Source organism: Zingiber officinale, chromosome 9A (genome assembly GCF_018446385.1).
Source record: "Zingiber officinale cultivar Zhangliang chromosome 9A, Zo_v1.1, whole genome shotgun sequence".
Taxonomy (NCBI): domain Eukaryota; kingdom Viridiplantae; phylum Streptophyta; class Magnoliopsida; order Zingiberales; family Zingiberaceae; genus Zingiber; species Zingiber officinale.
Window position 1 is genome coordinate 69,125,486 of NC_056002.1, and position 18,885 is coordinate 69,144,370.

Consider the following 18,885-nt stretch of genomic DNA (forward strand, 5'->3'; position numbering starts at 1 on the left):
TTCGAGGATGAACTTTTATGAGGTATGGGGGATTGTAACACCCATAGGATCCCTAGCAATTTATGAATTATTTTCCCATGATTAAAATAGGCTTTATGTAGATTTTTCAAAAATAAAAAACATAAATAGAACAAAAAAGAGGCATAATTAAGGTTTGAACCTTGGACCTCTTGTTAGATGCATGTGTGTGATAACCAGTAGCCCTAGCAGGGGTGTGCTGTTAGGAAGGGAAGGAACATTGTAGTTAAGGGTAAGGAATGGCTACACTAAGAGGAGCAGCAGGAAGGGCGAAAGATGTGTGTGGCAGTGGCATGGTGGAATAGATCCATTTGTGTCTCAAAACTTATATATATCTAAGTTGTGCATGTGAAACATGTTTTGACTTTATGCTTATGCTTTTGATAATAACTTGTGCTCGTATGGATAGTTATGCACTTATGTTCTTCTTGTTCATGTTAATATGCTTATGATATCATGAATCATGTCTTAAATGGTTGATATTAAATCAAGTTATATGCATGAATACAAGGATGTTCACATGTCATGTTAAAGGATTAGCTTGTTAGCATGTTTAATATGTGATATGATTATATTGTTCACATATCATGTTTAGTTAATATACATATGATCAAATTGAATCTTTAAACCTCGCTTCCGCTGCCATGATTTTCATATGCATATATATGTGTGTATGTATGATTCAAGTAAGTAACTCTGTCCCTCCCTTAGGGTAGTAGAAGGGGCGGGCATTACATAAATATAGGTATTTGACAGTCACTGAACTGCCTAGTTCTAACTTCGGATTTCTTCCGGAAATCCTAGGTCGAACCGATGCCTACTGTTCCCTCGTCGGGGAACGCGTTCTCACCTACTCCTCTTAGGAGAGTTTATCTGTTGTCAGATCGGTCCTCCAGACCAACTGGATTTTCTGCTTAGGGTTACCATCCCTAGGACTTGGGGTTACCACCCCCTAGGATTTTCCTCAGCCTAGGGTTACCACCCCCTAGGATCTAGGGTTACCACCCTCTAGGGTTTTCCACCTGCCTAACCACAGTTAGGACTTTCCACCACCTAGGGTTACTACCCCCTAGGACCTAGGGTTACCACCCCCTAGGGTTTTCCACCTGCCTAGAATCCACTAGGACTTTTGCATTTAGGACTTTTCCTACAAGTTTATTCAATGTTGTTAGATCACAAATAACTTTAACTTTAAACCCTTTGCCATTATCAAAATCTAGGTTCGATCGTCGGACGCTTCCCAAACCAACAAAACCGAGGAAATTGTCATAATAATATTTATAGCCGAATACCAACTTGAAGAGGAAAGCAGCTTGGAATTGAGCATCGATAAAGGGGGAGGATCATCAGAAGAAAGCTGTGATGAAGGGGGAGCATCACAACACGAGGTAAGTGAGGTATGCGTACTATCTCCCAAGCAGTCTTTCAATTTTATTAAAATACTTTCAAAGAATATAGTATAACTATAAAAAAAATGCTAAGATAAAAATGACCTTAGCTAATTCATGCCCCTTAGAAATGTGTAAGAATTTAAAAATTGACAATATAAATCGAAAAGTTGAAAAATAACCATGCATGTTCTAATTACTATCAAAAACTAAGATTTATAAATTATGGTAAAATCAACTAGTACATTAGATATCACCAAGGATAAATTAGGAAAATTTCTAAAAATTATGTATCTCCCAAATGTTTGGTTATCCCAGTAGGAAATAATTTATTTTGGATTTCTAAATCTTATTTAGATAATTAAATAATTTTTTAATTTGCATACTAGAATTTTAATTTACTCGATTTATTCTTGTCGATAAAATCAATCAATTTTTTTTAACTTTCTGGTAAAATTTTTTGCTCAAAATTTTATCTATACAAAATGAAATATTCTCGAAATTGTCCTTCGTTGAGTTTTTTTTTAAAACAGTATTGAAAAAAAATAAAAATATTTCATAAACTTATTTTTGGAAACTTTTATTTATCTATAATAGAGCATAATGATTCACTATCATTATAAAATTCTTTGACATTTTTTGAATTTTATTAGAATTATTACGAATTATTTTATGAAAAGTTAAATTTTTTTAAAGTTTAGAAGAATTTTCAGAGTTGAAAAATATTTTTTTATAAAAACATTTCTACTGATTAATTCTAAATCATGTTAGTTGACTGATAATTTTTTTTAAATGCCCCTAGAGAAATATTTTAAATTTTCTAAAAAGTTTATTTTATTTTTTAAATTTTTTTATGTGATCAAAGGGGGAGGAATAGGTACAAGTTAAGGGGAGGTAGGTTTTAGAATTTTTTCTTATTTTGCAAGAAATTTGTTATCACTTTTATTTTATTGCAATTTTTACCCTAACTTGTGTTCAAGCAATCCCAATGGTCCGTGTGACCATGTGTTTTGGTATTTGGGCAAAGGGTTTAAGTTAAGTTTACCCTTGTTATTTGATATGTGTATGTGAGTGTGCAGGTTTGTAGGATACACATATGACTCAGCTTGATGACTTCGGGTCCGGTGAAGGATGGAGTATCCGAGGGATCATGGACAAGGCAATAAGGACAAGGGCTGAGGGAAGCGACTTTGAGGCATACACGAAAGATGGCATTGGAGACAAGCTGTGGGCTTGGATGCATCCGAGGGACGAGAGTTAAAGGAAGTAGGCTTGAAGGCTAGAGGTCAAGGCTGCAAAGAAGAGTCAAGTGAGTCGTGAGGGTACGAGTGCATGAGAGATTGTACCCAGGAAAAAATCCCGGGGCTATTGTAGCAGCCAACGACACTGTAGCAGTCGATTGATGCACTGTAGCAGTCTACTGGTGCACTATAGCAGTCGACTGGTGCACTGTAGCAGTTGACTAGTAGAGAGTCGTTAGGCTGGCACCAGTCGACTGATGTAAGGACCAGTCGACTGGTAACGATAAAACAACAGGGATGTTTTCTTCTAAGCTCTATAAGAAGGAGCTTGGGATGGCCGACTAAGGTGACGAAATTAGACTTGGTTAAAACCTAATTAGTAGTCATAAAAGTTCTCAAGTGCTTGTGTAATCCAATAGGTCTTGGTGAGTTTATGGTGAGGTTTCTCCTCCCACAAGGAGCAACTTGAGCTAGTCGAAATTTCCGGGGACTAATCCGCCGATGGATTGAGGGATCGTCCACCTTACGGACATCCATGGAGTATGAGCAAGTTATCTCCGAACCACGTTACATCGATGTGTATTGGTTTGCATTTCTTTATTGTTTATGTTTGTATTCGTATTTGTATTTGTTATTGTATTTCCGCTTGCGCACTAACGAATACATAGGAAGTAATCGATTTGGGGACGCCGTCTATCCAACCCCCTTTAAGCCGGCCACCGATCCCTTACAAGTGGTATCAGAGCGAGGTTGCTCTCCATTGGACTAATCGCCAAGGAAGTAAGGATGACCGGCTTGATAAAACCGCCAAAGTTCGAAGGAGGAAGTTTATGGGACATCTCCTATTGGATGATGAAGATGGAGATCTTTTTCGACACGGATTGGGACACCATGATGATGGTAAAGGAACCGTTCAAAGTCCCGAAGGATAAGAAAGGGAAAAAGCTCCGACCACGATATTGGACGGAGGAGCAAACCACACGATGGAAGGCAAATTCGAAGCTAATATCTATTTTAATTGATATGTTGTCTTCTAATGTGATGAGTTGTGTAGGTGAGTACGAGAATGCTCACGATTTGTGGAGCAAGATAAAGAAGGTTTAATGGGAAGAACCTATGCCTACACAAGAAGAAGAAGAAGGGCCCAAGGAGATAAGCTTAGTTGCTTAAGAAGAGGAGGTGGAGCAACCGGAAGTTGAGTCATGCTCAACATCCAAAGAGGAGAAGGAAGATGAGGCATCATCAACATCATCAAGGGTTGAAGAAGAGTCCAAGATACATGAAGAAGAAATCTTGGAAGAAGTCAACCTAGCAAACACCTCCACCGAAGTGAAGTCAAAGGATCACATAATTGATAGATCGGATAAGAGCAATAGAGGGGGGGGGGGGGGGGGAATATCACTTTCTTTAAAACTTATCTTTTTCTTTTAAATCAGAATCGTGCAGCTAAAAGTAAAAAGAGAGACAGGTTCATTTACTTCGTTTGGAGCCTAGCTTGACTCCTACTCGAAGGCCCGCGGTCCTTGACCGCACCGATGGGCAATCACTATAACTCTTCTTTCTGAAATTCTTCGGAAAGAAGTAGATCGTACAAATGAGTAAGATAGTAACACCCTACTATCTTACTAAATAATGAGTACAATGCAATATAAAATATTATACCGACAGAAGTAGAATATGAAGCGCAGTCGGTACTTCTGGAGTAGCTTGAAGATTTGTTGCAGACTTGTAGTATGATGATCTTGAGCTGAGTAGAACCATTTTGTCAATCAGAAAGCATTATCTAGCCTCAAACTTTGAGCCTCCTTTTATAGGTGTACTGGATGTTCGGTCGACTAATCCTCCTGTTCGATCGACAGAACACGCTCCCCACCTTCCTGGATGGAGTCTGACGCTGGATCAATATTCTGCATTAACTGGTCTTTAATGGTTCGGTCGACCGATCCAAGTTTTCGGTCGACCGATCCAGGTTTTCGGTCGACCGATCCAGGTTTTCGGTCGACTGAATAGGTTCCTTCCCTGTTCGTCGTGATTTGCCGAGATCAATAGTTAATGCACCATTAATGCTAATTGGTTCGGTCGACCGATCCATGGGTTCGGGCGACCGATCAGTGTGCTTTCCTTTTGCTCTGATCGTTGCTCTCTGTGCTGAGTCATCAAGGTTCGGTAGACCGATCCTTTGGTTTGGTTGACCGATCAAGCCTTGACCGGACTGTACTCTGTTTTGGTCTGAACTGTTACCTGCTTTGAGTTGACTTGGTTCGGTCGACCGATCCTCCTGTTCGGTCGACAGATTGGGTCGAACCTGCAAAACAGTGTTAGACAAATGTTGGTGCAGTGGAGGCCGACAAGATGGGGGTGAATTGCCTGAAAAAATTAAAACTATACCCTCCTCAGATTTTTCAACTCAAAAGTGTAATAGTAATAAAATAATAAAGAAGTTAAACAAAAAAACAGAGAAGACCGGGAGTTAACCTGGTTACAACCAAGAGGGTTATTAATCCAGGGTAATGAAAGAGCGCACTAGAAAAGTCTCCTTTGCTGAAGGCGGAGAAGCCTTTTACACACTAACGGCTCAGAACTATTGCTAGGAAGTTGTTACAGAGTTGAATGAACAATTGATACTGAATTCCTAGCTCTAGGGGCCTTTAAATAGCCTTTGGAAATCTGATCTCGAGGGTCCAAGGCGCCTCCAACAGGGGTCCAAGGCGCCTCCATCGAGTGGACGAATAAAACTTTATCCGCAGCACAAACGGTCACTTTTGACCAGTTGAAGGTGCCTTCATCAAGTCTGAAGGCGCCTTCAAGCTTGAGGCGCCTCCAAGGCAGATTGAGGTGCCTCCAAGGTGGAGGCGTCTCTAGTACTGGCTTGAGGCACTTTAAGCTCTATTTCCAGCATCCTTTCGCCTTGCTTTGACTTCCGTAGCTCCATGCGATTGGGTGATTTCAGCCAACCGAAATAGGGCTCACCCGAACCCAATTTCCAGCCTTCCTCCCCGCCTTAACGTCTCTCAAACGCCGTGCACGTTCTTCTCGCCCACCGGTGTACTCTTCTGCAGCTCTCTCGTCCTTCGGACGCACCGAGCCCGTCGGCTCCCTTCCCGTGCCGTCCTTCTCGCTAGCTACGTCTTCCGCTCGGCTTCCTGCGCTCCTAAGCTCCTGCACACTTAGACACAGGGATCAAACACAAAGCATGACCTAACTAACTTGGTTGATCACATCAAAACTACCACGGAGTCCAACAATCTCCCCCTTTTTGATGTGCATCAACCCAAGTTCAAGTTAGGGAAAAGATAGACAAAAAGTAATTTTAAAAAAAATTACTAAACTAACATGTTAAGCACAAATTTGCAATATATAAAATTGCAACTAAAAAATATTTAAAAATTAAAAAAATCTCTTGTCTTCCCCTAAACTTGTACTTTTCTCTCCCTCTTTGATCACAGCAAAAATGGGGTAATAATAAGAGAGTATTTAGCAAATTCTAAGTCAAAATGAGTTTTCAGAATTTTCAAAAATTTTTTTTTGACTAAAATGAAATTTTGAATTATCCAAAAAAAATTCTAAGGTAAATAACTTTTTAGAATTTTTTTAAAAAAATTCTAAGTCAAAATGAATTTTCAGAATTTTTTCAGAAAAAAATTTCTAACTAAAATGACTTTCTAAGTCAAAATTAATTTTTAGATTTTTCCAAAAAGAATGAAAAAAAAAACTTTCAAAGCATTATTTAATTCTAGTTTAATGCTTTTTCAGAAAGTTAATTAAACATTTTATTTCAATATTTCAGCTTCCAAGTCGTGGCGAGGCACTAGACCTTCTTGGTTATTGGAGCAACAACCACTTCCTTAGACAAAGCTTCATAAATAAATTTTAACGTTTAATTTTTCTTCTAAAAACCAAAAAAAGGAAAAAAAAATTTAATTTAGCACAGATTTCGGAACCAAATAGAGGTTCCTTCCTACAGGGTTGGTCAAAAACTTAGGGGGTATATATCCTTTAGGTATTCTTCTAAGTTGGCCCTGATGTTTTCTTATATACCAGTTTAATTTCCCATATAACTTTATTTTTGATTTTGGAAATCTATTTAAGCATGCATCAGTTTTTAAATTTTTTATTTCTAATTTTAGATTATCATTTTCTGATTTTAGATTATCGTACATCTCAAGTGGACATGTTTTTGCTAATTCCATTTTCAATTCAGTATTTTCTTTTTCTAGTTTGAATAAGTCTTTAGAAAGAGACTTAATAAAGCGAAAATACTGAGTTGGGGTTAAATTGCATACCTGACTTACCTGACTCGGTGATGCTCCCCCTTCATCGTCACTTTCTTCTGATGATGTTCCTCCCCCTTCATCTATGCTCATCTCTGAGCTTGACTCTTCTTCCATCTGATGGTTAGCCATTAGCGCTAACCCCGAGAAGGCTTCGACATCTGATTCGGAAGACGACGAATCTGACCAAGTGGCCTTCAGGTTCTTGTGCTTGGAGGATTCTGGCTTCTTGTACTTGACTTTTTCCTTTTCTTTCTGCTTTCTCTTTAATTTCGGGTAGTCATCCTTGATGTGCCCTTCTTCGTTGCAGTTGTAGCAACGAACCGTTCATCTTTTTCTCTCATGCTTCTGCGATCTAAATTTGTTAGATTTAAAAAACTTATTAAATTGTCTTACCATTAATGCAGCTTCGGATTCGTCGATCGAGGCTTCGTTGTCAGAATCGTTTGTTCTTGCCTTCAAGACAATGTTCTGACTTACTTTCTCCACTTTAATGGGCTCTGCAATCCGAGATTCGTGAAGTTCAAATGTAGAAAACAAACTTCCTAAAGTACTTACCTCGAAGTCCTTAGAGATGTAGTACGCATCTACTAAGGAGGCCCACTCTAGAGTTATGGGGAAGGCATTGAGCGCGTACCGGATAGAGTTTCGGTTTGTTACTTCTTCTCCAAGATTTGTTAGTTGCGTGATCATCTCTTTGATCCTTGCTTAGAGTTGCGCTACCTTCTTACCTTGGTTCATCCGAAGGTTCGTTAACTGAGTTTGGAGGATGTCACGTCTCACTAGCTTAGCTTCCGAGGTACCTTCGTGAAGCTCCAGGAATTTTTCCCAGAGGTCTTTCGCGGAGTCGTAGCTTCCGATTCGACTTACCTCTTGTGGTGGCAGTACGCTAAGCAGGTGGAATTCTGCTTTTCCATTGGCGACAAAATCGGCTTGCTCCTTTTTGCTCAATGCATTTTCTTCTTTATCTTTTGGAACTGCATAGCCATATTTCACAATTAAGCAAATGTCAAATTCTGTGTTGAAAAATACCTTCATCCGGTGTTTCCACGTCACGAAGTCTCCGTCGAACTTCGGAAGATGAATATTCACTCCGGCCATCGTCTTGATCGTTGTGCTTTAGTCGGCGGTTAGTCCTTCTGAGGCGGTCTGGCTCTGATACCAATTGTTAGTACAGCGGAGGCCGGCAAGAGGGGTGTGAATTGCCTGAAAAAAATTAAAACTATACCCTCCTCAAATTTTTCAACTCAAAAGTGCAATAGCAATAAAATAATAAAGCAATTAAACAAAAAAACAGAGAAGACCGGGAGTTAACCTGGTTACAACCAAGAGGGTTGTTAATCCAGGGCAATGAAAGAGCGCACTAGAAAAGTCTCCTTTGCTGAAGGCGGAGAAGCCTTTTACACACTAACGGCTCAGAACTATTGCTAGGAAGTTGTTACAGAGTTGAATGAACAATTGATACTGAATTCCTAGCTCCACGGACCTTTAAATAGCCTCTGGAAATCTGATCTCGAGGGTCCAAGGCGCCTCCATCGAGTGGGCAGATAAAACTTTATCCACAGCGCAAACGGTTACTTTTGACCAGTTGAAGGCGCCTTCATCAAGTCTGAAGGCGCCTTCAAGCTTGAGGCGCCTCCAAGGCAGATTGAGGCACCTCCAAGGTGGAGGCGCCTCCAATACTGGCTTGAGGCACTTTAAGCTCTATTTCCAGCATCCTTTCGCCTTGCTTTGACTTCCGTAGCTCCATGCGATTGGGTGATTTCGGCCAACCGAAATAGGGCTCACCTGAACCCAATTTCCGGCCTTCCTCGAGCAGCCTTCCTCCCCAGCTTAACGTCCCTTGAACGCCACACACATTCTTCTCGCCTACCGGCGTACTCTTCCGCAGCTCTCTCGTCCTTCGGACGCACCGAGCCCGTCGGCTCCCTTCCCGTGCCGTCCTTCTCGCTAGATGCGTCTTTCGCTTGACTTCTTGCACTCCTAAGCTCCTGCACACTCAGACACAGGGATCAAATAAAAAGCAAGACCTAACCAACTTGGTTGATCACATCAAAACTACCACGGGGTCTAACACAATAATCCTGCAAAATAGAGATTAGCACAATAACATAAAATGCATGAGTAATAATATAAGACAATAGAACTGTCTTGATCTCAACTTGGAAACCTATCCGGTTTCTTCAGTTGGATCAGTGACCTTAGGTTGTTCCCTTCAGGAACTCGACCTTACTGTTGCTCCTCCAGTTGCTTACCTCAACTTACCAGCCAAACATGGTCCTCTAGACCTGTTTGGACTTTTGCCTGCTCAATGTCTGATCGCCTGATCTACTAAGACTTTTCCTGCAATATTATATTAGCCAACAACAATAATAATACAGAAAACAATAATAAACCTAAACCTAGATTTACCGACATCCGCTGGTCCGGTCGACCGCGCAATCAACCTTGCTTGGAGTTCTTATTTCCAATACTTCTCATTACCAAAGGTTATCTCCCCCTAGGATTTACTCCATCTGGCTTCACTCACCAGAACCTAAGGTTACCACCCCTTAGGATTTTCTCCACTTGGCTTCACTCACCAAGACTCAGTATTCGGTTATCCAAGGATCAAGTTCTCCAGACCTATCCACCTGGATTCCACGATATACCGAGATTTCCCTTACCTAGCCTACAACTAGGACTCAGTATTCGGCTACCCAGGCATCAAGTCCTCCAGACCTATCCACCTGGCTTCCACGATATACCGAGATTTCCCTTACCTAGCCTACAACTAGGACTCAGTATTCGGCTACCCAGGGATCAGGTCCTTCAGACCTATCCACCTGGCTTCCACGATCTACCGAGATTTCTCCCCTTGCATAGTCTACAACTAGGACTTCCCTTGATCAAGCTCCATACTTAAACATACTTAAGCATACTTAAACATATTTGTCTGACATTAAAACCTTGGAGGTCGATTGCACCAAAAATCTCCCCCCTTTTGATGTTTGACAAATATGTTTAAGTTAGATCAATTCAAAAAGATTTAGATTTCTAACTTAAACCCCTCTTCTCCCCCCTTTTGTCATACAACAAAAAGAACCCCTTATAAATGGCATTGATTGATAATGTATCCTTAAGTTTTGCACCAACAATGATGTAGAACCTTAAACATTCATAGATATTTTCTAAGGAATTCTCTCACCCTTTTGAAGGACAATAATAAGATGTGATTGGATTTGCAAATTGAACATGCATCAATTATATTTTGAAAAATATTGATTCTTAGTGTCAAAATTTTTTTTTGAAGAAGTTTTCAATATCATTTTCAAAAAAAATATTTCAAGGCTAAAAATATTTCCAAGGATTTTACTAAGATATTCCAAGGCTTAAATTTTTTTTTTTTTTTTTGAAAAACCAAGATATGAATGTCATAATATTCAAAAAGATTTGCAAAGAATTTTTCAAAGTATGAAATATAAAGTTTTAAAGGAATTTTCAAAGTCTTTTTCAAACTATGATTTTTCAAAAAGTATGAGTTTGAAAAATATGATTTTGAAAAGATAATGCTTGAAGAATAATTTTGTAAAAGTAATAAAAAAAATATTTGATTAAGATATTTTAAGATAATTTTCAAAAAGATTTGTAAAGAAGTTTTATCAAGCAATTTTCAAAGAGTGTTTTGGAATATTTTTCAAAATATGTTTTCAAAAGTAAGATTTTGAATAATCCATGAAAAATATTTAAAAATATATCCTTCAATAAAGTCGCTCCCCCTTAACCAGACACTCTTTTTAGATATTCATAATACCCACAAGGAAGATATTTCTAGATGTCTATGAGTCATGGTTGACTTAAAGATCTAAAAACTTAGGTGATGAATAATTTATATATATAATACACCCAATCAATCATCAATCAAAATTTGAAAATATAAATGATCCGACAGTGAGGAGGGGGGGACCCCCCTTTAAGCAGAGTCCACGCCACGTGGAGGTTGAAAGGTAAAAGGTCAATCAGGGGTTCGCCCGAGCGGATAAAGATTTGGGCGACCGGCCGAATGTTCCGAGCGAAAGCAAAGACACCCCGGCGGGGTGTCGGGGTTTCGACGCTCATGTTGAACAGGATCGTATGGCCGAAGGCATAAAGTAGCAATACTGCGAACAGTCTCTACAGAGCACACGACCCGAGAATCTCTCGAGCGGACCAGCACATATGACCGACCAGACATGAGGATATTGCCGACCGGCCGGACGCTCGGCATGGGGTAAGAAGAGACAAAAGGACAAGGAAATATCTTCTGACAGCGGGTATGTTCAACGACCAGGCCATACACAGGATCTTACGACAGAGGGTTCCGCTGTCCCATTAGAGATGTGCTCGGACTGTAGCAGTATGATGTCAGGTAAGCTCTTCTGACAAGCCCATACTGAGGTGTGGTTAGAGGACACGTATTCGCCTCGGTAGGTGTGCGTGAACCTCTTCACAGCTCTATATAAGGAGCCTCACACTTCGCCGGAGGTACGCATTCTCGTATATTCAGAGCCACTTTCTCGTCTTCCTCTTGCCTGACTTGAGCGTCGGAGGGTCGTCGCCGGGAACCCCTTCCCGGCCTGACTTCCTTGCAGGTTCGTCGAAGATCCACACGATTGGTTGGAGATCTACGTCAGCAATTCGGAGAGCGCCACGTGCCCAGCGTCCGTTGATTCAACGTTCAGACAGGATCAATTTGGCGCCGTCTGTGGGAACGCTCCTGCATCCGATCGGAAGCAATGGATGAAGCTGGACGACCGCACTCGGTGATGCTCTCCACAGAGGAGTTCGACACTTTGATCGAGACAAGAGCAGCTAAGATTGTGGAACAGAGATAGAAGTCGCAAGCCGAGCGGATTGAGCAGCAAGCGACATCAGCATCAGGGGGCCGAGGGAAGCACTGCATGCCACGGTTCCATTTCATCGGGCCCTATTCCGCACGCCTCCTGAAGCCGCAACAGTCAATCGTGATCGAGGATCTTCATCAGATGAAGTGCCAATACGAGACAACAGAAAAGGTAAGGCCCCCCGAGCGGACGCCTCCCCTGAGCGGATCAACCGTCAGTTTTCGGAGGCCATATTGCGGGACCCTCTGCCAAAGCACTATGTGCCCCCGGCGATCGGTGAATACAATGGAACCACCGACCCGGACGATCACCTGGGTAAGTTCGACAACACAGCCACCCTTCATCAATACACAGATGGAGTAAAGTGTCGAGTATTCCTTACCACCCTCTCGGGATCGGCGCAACGGTGGTTTCGGAGGCTTCCGGACAGATCCATCACAAGTTTCAAGGAGTTCCGCACAGCCTTCCTCCACCATTTTGCAAGCAGTCGGCGCTACCAGAAGACTAGTGTCAGCTTATTCGCCATCAAGCAAGAGCCCAGAGAGCCGCTCAGAACTTATATACGATGATTCAACCAGGTGGCCATGGACATTCCAACGGCCACCTCAGAAATGATGATGAATACGTTCACGCAAGGCCTCGTGGATGGGGACTTCTTTCGCTCGCTCATTCGGAAGCCGCCCCGAGATTACGATCATATGTTACACCGGACCAATGAATACATCAATGTGGAGGAAGCCCAAGCGACCCGAAGGAAGGAAGCTCCAACCGAGCGGGCGCCCACTGCCGAGCGGAAGCCGCACACTGCTCATCAGCCACCCAGAGGACTGCGAGCTGAAGCAGCCCGCCCCCAGCAACTTGCAAGATCCCACGCCATTCAAGAAGTATTTGCCGAACGACCCAAACCTAAAAAGAAGGTATGGACCCCAATGTTTTGCTCATGTCACCGGACAGACATGCATAATACAAGAGATTGCCGAAGCCTTCCCTTGATTGCCCACCCCGTGCCCCAGGGTGGCCACCGTCGATCGCCATCATCCGACAGGCGACAGCGCCTTCGTGAAGCCGATCGGATGATATGCGATAGGCGACAGAGACAGACTCCCGAGCGGCATCATACTCCGAGGTGTGAGGACAACCCCCGGAGGTCTAGGGAGCAGCCTAGGCTGTCCGCTCGGGAAGAAGAAAATAGAAGCAACACTTCCCGAGGTGAAATCAACATCATCACTGGGGGGCCGACCGGAGGTGACTCCAACAGAGCAAGGAAGGCGAGCGTCAGACAGCTTCAGATCCATGCAGTCAGCTGCAGCCAAGAACGGGTGAGCGAGCCCGAAATCAGTTTCGGGCCCAAGGACTTAGAGGGAGTCGAAGTGCTGCATGACGACGCTCTCCTCATCAAAGCGGTAATAGCTAACTACACTATTCACCGCGTTTTCATTGATACAGGAAGATCGGTCAACATTATATTCAAAAAGGCTTTCGACCAACTACAAATTGATCGAGCCGAGCTGCTGCCCATGACGACCCCCCTCTACGGGTTTACGGGCAATGAAGTTCTGCCGGTCGGATAGCTCCGACTGGCTATTTCGTTGGGAGATGAGCCGCTCAGAAGGACGCGGACTGCCAACTTCGTCGTGGTCGACTCTCCTTCAACATACAATGTTATATTGGGGCGACCGGCGCTCAACGAGTTCCGAGCGGCCGTATCCACCTTCCACCAGAAGATCAAATTCCCGGTGGAGGATAAAGTGGGAGAAGTACGAGGAGACCAGCTGGCGACTTGGCGGTGCTACGTCGAGATGGTCCGAGCTGAAGCTAATTCCGCTCGGAAGACGCCATGGATTGAGGTGAACGCTATAACCGAAAAACTACCCTATTTGGTTTATGAAGAAAAAGAGGAAGTGCAGATTCACCCAACCCGATCGGAGGCCACCACATTCATTGCGCCCGATTTGGAGGAGAGCAAAAAAGAGGAAGTGATCAAATGTCTCCAGAGAAACTGTGATGTCTTCGTTTGGTCAACGCACGAGCTGCCGGAAATCTCGCCAAGTATCGCACAGCATGAGCTTCACGTCCGACCGCACGCTCGGCCGATGAAGCAAAGGAAGAGGGACTTCAGCGCCGAACAAAATGCCATCATCCGAGCGGAGGTCGAGAAGCTCCTGGAGGCCGGCCACATACGCGAGGTTCAGTTCCCGAGCTGGCTGGCGAACGTGGTACAAGTCTCCAAGCCGGGCAATAAGTGGAGAGTTTGCATCGATTTCCGGGATCTCAACAAAGCATGCCCAAAGGATTTTTATCCTCTACCCCGGATCGATCAACTGGTGGACTCCACAGCCGGCTACGAGTTGATATGCATGCTCGATGCCTATCAGGTCTACCATCAAGTGCCGCTCGCCCGAGAAGATCAAGAGAAGGTTAGCTTCGTTACAGCCGACGACACGTACTGCTACAATGTGATGTGATTCGGACTGAAGAACGGGGGAGCAACTTACCAGCGCTTGATGAACAAAGTGTTGAGGGAACAGATCGGACGAAATTTGGAAGTGTACGTGGATAATATTCTCATCAAGTTCGTCCGAGCGGCCGATCTCTTTAAAGACATGGAGGAGACTTTCCGAACGCTGAGGAAGTATGAAGTTAAGTTGAACCCTCAGAAGTGTCTGTTTGGAGCAAAAGGCGGGCGTTTCTTGGGCTACATAGTGACCGAGCGGGGTATCGAGGTAAATCCCAGCAAGGTGAAAGCATTACAAGATATGCCGCCTCCAAGAAATCTGAGGGAAGTACAACACTTGACCGGTCGGATAACAGCATTGTCCAGATTCATCTTGAAGACAGCCGATCGGAGTCTCCCGTTTTTCAAAATCTTGCGCAAGGCTACCAAGTTTCATTGGGATGAAGAATGCGATCGGGCGTTCGAAGAGCTGAAGACGTACCTGAACTCTCTGCCTGTGCTAGCCAAGCTAGCTATGGGTGAGCCGCTCTGTATTTACTTATCTTCAACTGAGCAAGCAGTAGGCTCGACATTAGTGAGGGCGAGAGGAGAAGAACCCATATATTTCTTAAGTCATATTTTAAAGGATGCAGAATCTCGCTACACTGGGCTCGAGAAACAGGCTTTTGCTTTGGTCCTCGCCTCTCGGAGACTTCGTCCTTATTTCTTGGCACATACAATAGCCCATTGGAAAGAGTGTTGTTGAATCCAGAAGCGTCCGGACGACTCATCAAATGGACAACGAAGTTGAGCGAAGTTGACATTCAGTACTAACCCCGCTAGGCAATAAAGGCGCAGTCCTTGGCAGATTTTATCACCGAAGTGCAAAGGCCAGAGCCCGAAGCTATGTGGAAAATATTTGTGGACGGATCGTCCACTCTGCTCGGGAGCGAGATTGGCGTGCTATTACTCTCTCCCCAAGAAGAAAGGATGCACTTATCCGTCCGGCTGGATTACAGAGCTACAAATAACGAAGCGGAGTATGAGGCCCTTATAGCCGGCTTACAGGCCGCCCGGCATGTGGGGGCCGGTCGGGTGACGCTGCATTCAGATTCTCAGTTGGCCGCTCAGCAGCTCTCTGGCACTTTTGAGATTAACAACGCTCGGCTCAAACTCTACACTGAAGCCTTCGAAAAGCTCAAGGCCAACTTCAGAGAAGTCATTATCCAAAAGATACCTCGAGCGGAAAACCAGGCAGCAGATGAGTTAGCCAAACTTGCAAGTTCAATATCACCGGTCATCATCCAGCAGCCAATTGAACAAGTATCTTTGGTGGCGCACGTCGACCGGATGGAGGGCCTCGAGTTTCCGAGTGATTGGAGGACAGCCATCATAGAATTTCTTCGGTCGGGGGCAACACCATCCGATCGGGAAGCAACCCAGCTATTAAGGAGGAGAGCTGGTCGGTTCACGCTCATTGGAGACCAACTCTACAAGAAGGCTTTCTCCCGACCACTGTTGAAGTGTGTAAGCTCAGAGGACGCGGCGTACATCCTTCAAGAAGTGCATCAAGGATCGTGCGGAGGGCATCCGAGCGGACGATCGTTGGCTAAGAAGATCCTGCTGGACGGATACTTCTGGCCAACCCTGCAAGCAGACGCCGCTCGGACCGTCGAGACGTGCCTTTCCTGCCAGAAGTATCACAACTTCTCCCACTGACCGGCGGAGGAAATGAAAGCTGCTACCGTATCCTGTCCGTTCGACCAATGGGGAATGGATATTGTGGGTCCATTTCTTATGGCGACCAGTCAGCGGAAGTTTCTACTAGTGACGGTCGACTACTTTTCCAAATTGGTGGAGGCCGAGCCACTAGCCAAGATCACCGAGCAGATGGTCAAAAAATTTATTTGGCAGCATATAATTTGTCGGTTTGGCATCCCTCGCCGGCTAGTATTTGATAACGGACGACAGTTCGTCGGGAAGAAGCTCGAAGACTGGTACAAAAGTTATGGCATTGAACAACACTTTACTTCTGTGGCGTATCCTCAAAGCAACGGCCAAGCGGAGGTAACCAACAGAGAAATCCTTAGAATTCTTCGGGCTCGACTTGACCATATAGGAGGAAGCTGGGTGGACGAGCTGCCGGGCGTTTTATGGGCTATCCGCACGACCCCAAAGGAAGGGACGGGCGTCACGCCATTCCATTTGGTGTACGGCGGTGAAGCGGTTATTCCGGTCGAAGTCGGTGTCGAGTCTATCCGGATCCAGAATTATGATGATGATAATGCCGAGCAGAGGAACATGGAACTGGACTTGGTCGACGAAGAGCGAGCCAAGGCGTTCGTCCGGCTGATGGCGTATCGGCAAAGAATGAAGCAGAACTACAACCAGCGCGTGATCCCTAGAGCATTCCAAGTTGGCGACCTTGTCTGGAAGAAAGTAAAGCCGGTCGGCGACGTTGGCAAGCTGGAGGCTCCTTGGGCGGGCCCCTTCAAAGTCATCGAAAAGCTCCGCTCGGGTGCTTATTATTTGGAGGATGAAGACGGACGACGGTTGGATCGACCATGGAGCGCGAATCATCTCTAGCCGTACCGAGCTGGGTGAGAGGTGCGCTGGTATAATTTTATATATGTTTTGGTCGCCTATGTCCTTGTAATGCAGGAAGAAAAATGATAAAAGATGGCAAATAGATTCGCCGAACGGCAGTGTTAAAATTAGCCTTAAAGGCCGTCGAGCTCCGATGTTAAAAATCAAGAGTCGAGCCGGCGACTATAAACCCTCCGAGCGGAAGACCGTCGAGCTCCGACGTTAAAAATAGAGAGTTGAGCCGGCGACTATAAACCCTCCGAGCGGAATACCGTCAAGCTCCGAAGTTAAAAATCGAGAGTCGAGCCGGCGACTATAAACCCTCCGAGCGGAAGACCGTCGAGCTCCGACGTTAAAAATCGAGAGTCGAGCCGGCGACTATAAACCCTCCGAGCGGAAGACCGTCGAGCTCCGACGTTAAAAATCGAGAGTCGAGCCGGCGACTATAAACCCTCCGAGCGGAAGATCGTCGAGCTCCGACGTTAAAAATCGGTAGTCCCGCCGGGGCCCATAAACCCTCCGAGCGGAAGACCGTCGAGCTCCGACGTTAAAAATCGAGAGTCGAGCCGGCGACTATAAACCCTCCGAGCGGAAGACCGTCGAGCTCCGACGTTAAAAATCGAGAGTCGAGCCGGCGACTATAAACCCTCCGAGCGGAAGACCGTCGAGCTCCGACGTTAAAAATCGAGAGTCGAGCCGGTGACTATAAACCCTTCGAGCGGAAGACCGTCGAGCTCCGACGTTAAAAATCGAGAGTCGAGCCGGCGACTATAAATCCTCCGAGCGGAAGACCAACGAGCTCCGACGTTAAAAATCGAGAGTCGAGCTGTCGACTATAAACCCTCCGAGCGGAAGTCCGTCGAGCTTCGACGTTAAAAATCGAGAGTCGGCCCGGCGACTATAAACCCTCTGAGCAGAAGACCGTCGATCTCCGACGTTAAAAATCAAGAGTCGAGCCGGTGACTATAAACCCTCCGAGCGGAAGACCGTCGAACTCCGACGTTAAAAATCGAGAGTCGAGCCGGCGACTATAAAGCCTCCGGTCGGACGAAGGCAATAAAGACGATCGTGAGCAAGTACCCAAAAGTACTCGCCGTCAATACCGTTCGACCCCCTATACGCTCTGCTCGGCCAAGTACCCAAAGGTACTTCGTCAACATCCAGCGAACAACTTCTTCTGTCGAAGCAAGACATATTCAGCCGAGCGGAATATCTACGCAAGAGGTGTGATAAGAGCCGAGCGGGACAACACTCATATTGAGTAGCAAAAGAGAAAGCGAGTAAAAGGATAACATTATAGAAATTAAGGCCGAGCGGCCGAATTACAAAAAAAGGATAGTCTTTGGCCGAGCGGCCGAATTACACATATACTTCCTACTCTAAATACTCGTAGAGATCTTTCGGGATGTTGTTGAGGAGTGTTGTCTGGTCTTGAGTGGGGATAACGGCGGAATCGGGAAGTTTCCCTTTGGACTTCAAATATTCTGTCGTGGCATTCATGGCAAGTTCAAAGGCCATGTACATCCGCTCGCAAACTTTCTCCAAAAATTCGGCCGAACGGATGTAATTATGTCTCAGGGCGGCGACTCGGCTTGGCTCGGCCTCTTGATATTCTTTAAGTGCCGCTCGGGAAGCAACGGCGGCTGCCAGGTGTTCTTGTAAAGCAGTCTCGAGCTTCACCACCACATCCGATCGGGCAATCTTCTCGTTGGCCAGTTGCTCCATCAACTCCTTTACTTTTTGCTCCAGCCCCCGAGCCTCTACGTTCTTCTTCTCCAGATCGGAGATAGCCGTTTTCTTCCGCTCGGTGGCCAGGCTTATCTTGCGATCCAGTGATTTGTTCAGGCGATCAAGTTCGGCCAGATTGTGTGCCTGGTCGGCCGACTTCTTCCGCTCGGCCTCCAGTAAATCTTGGGTCCTTTTGAGCTCTTTTTGTAGGTCGGTGTATGACAGACCTTGTGAGCCGGAAGGGCTGCCCGGAGCCTTCAGCTTCTTTAATTCTGCGTCCACCATCGCTAGACGACTGCAAATGACGATCTCCTCCACCCATCTTTGTCACGAGCAAGTTGTTAGAAGTCGGTCGGA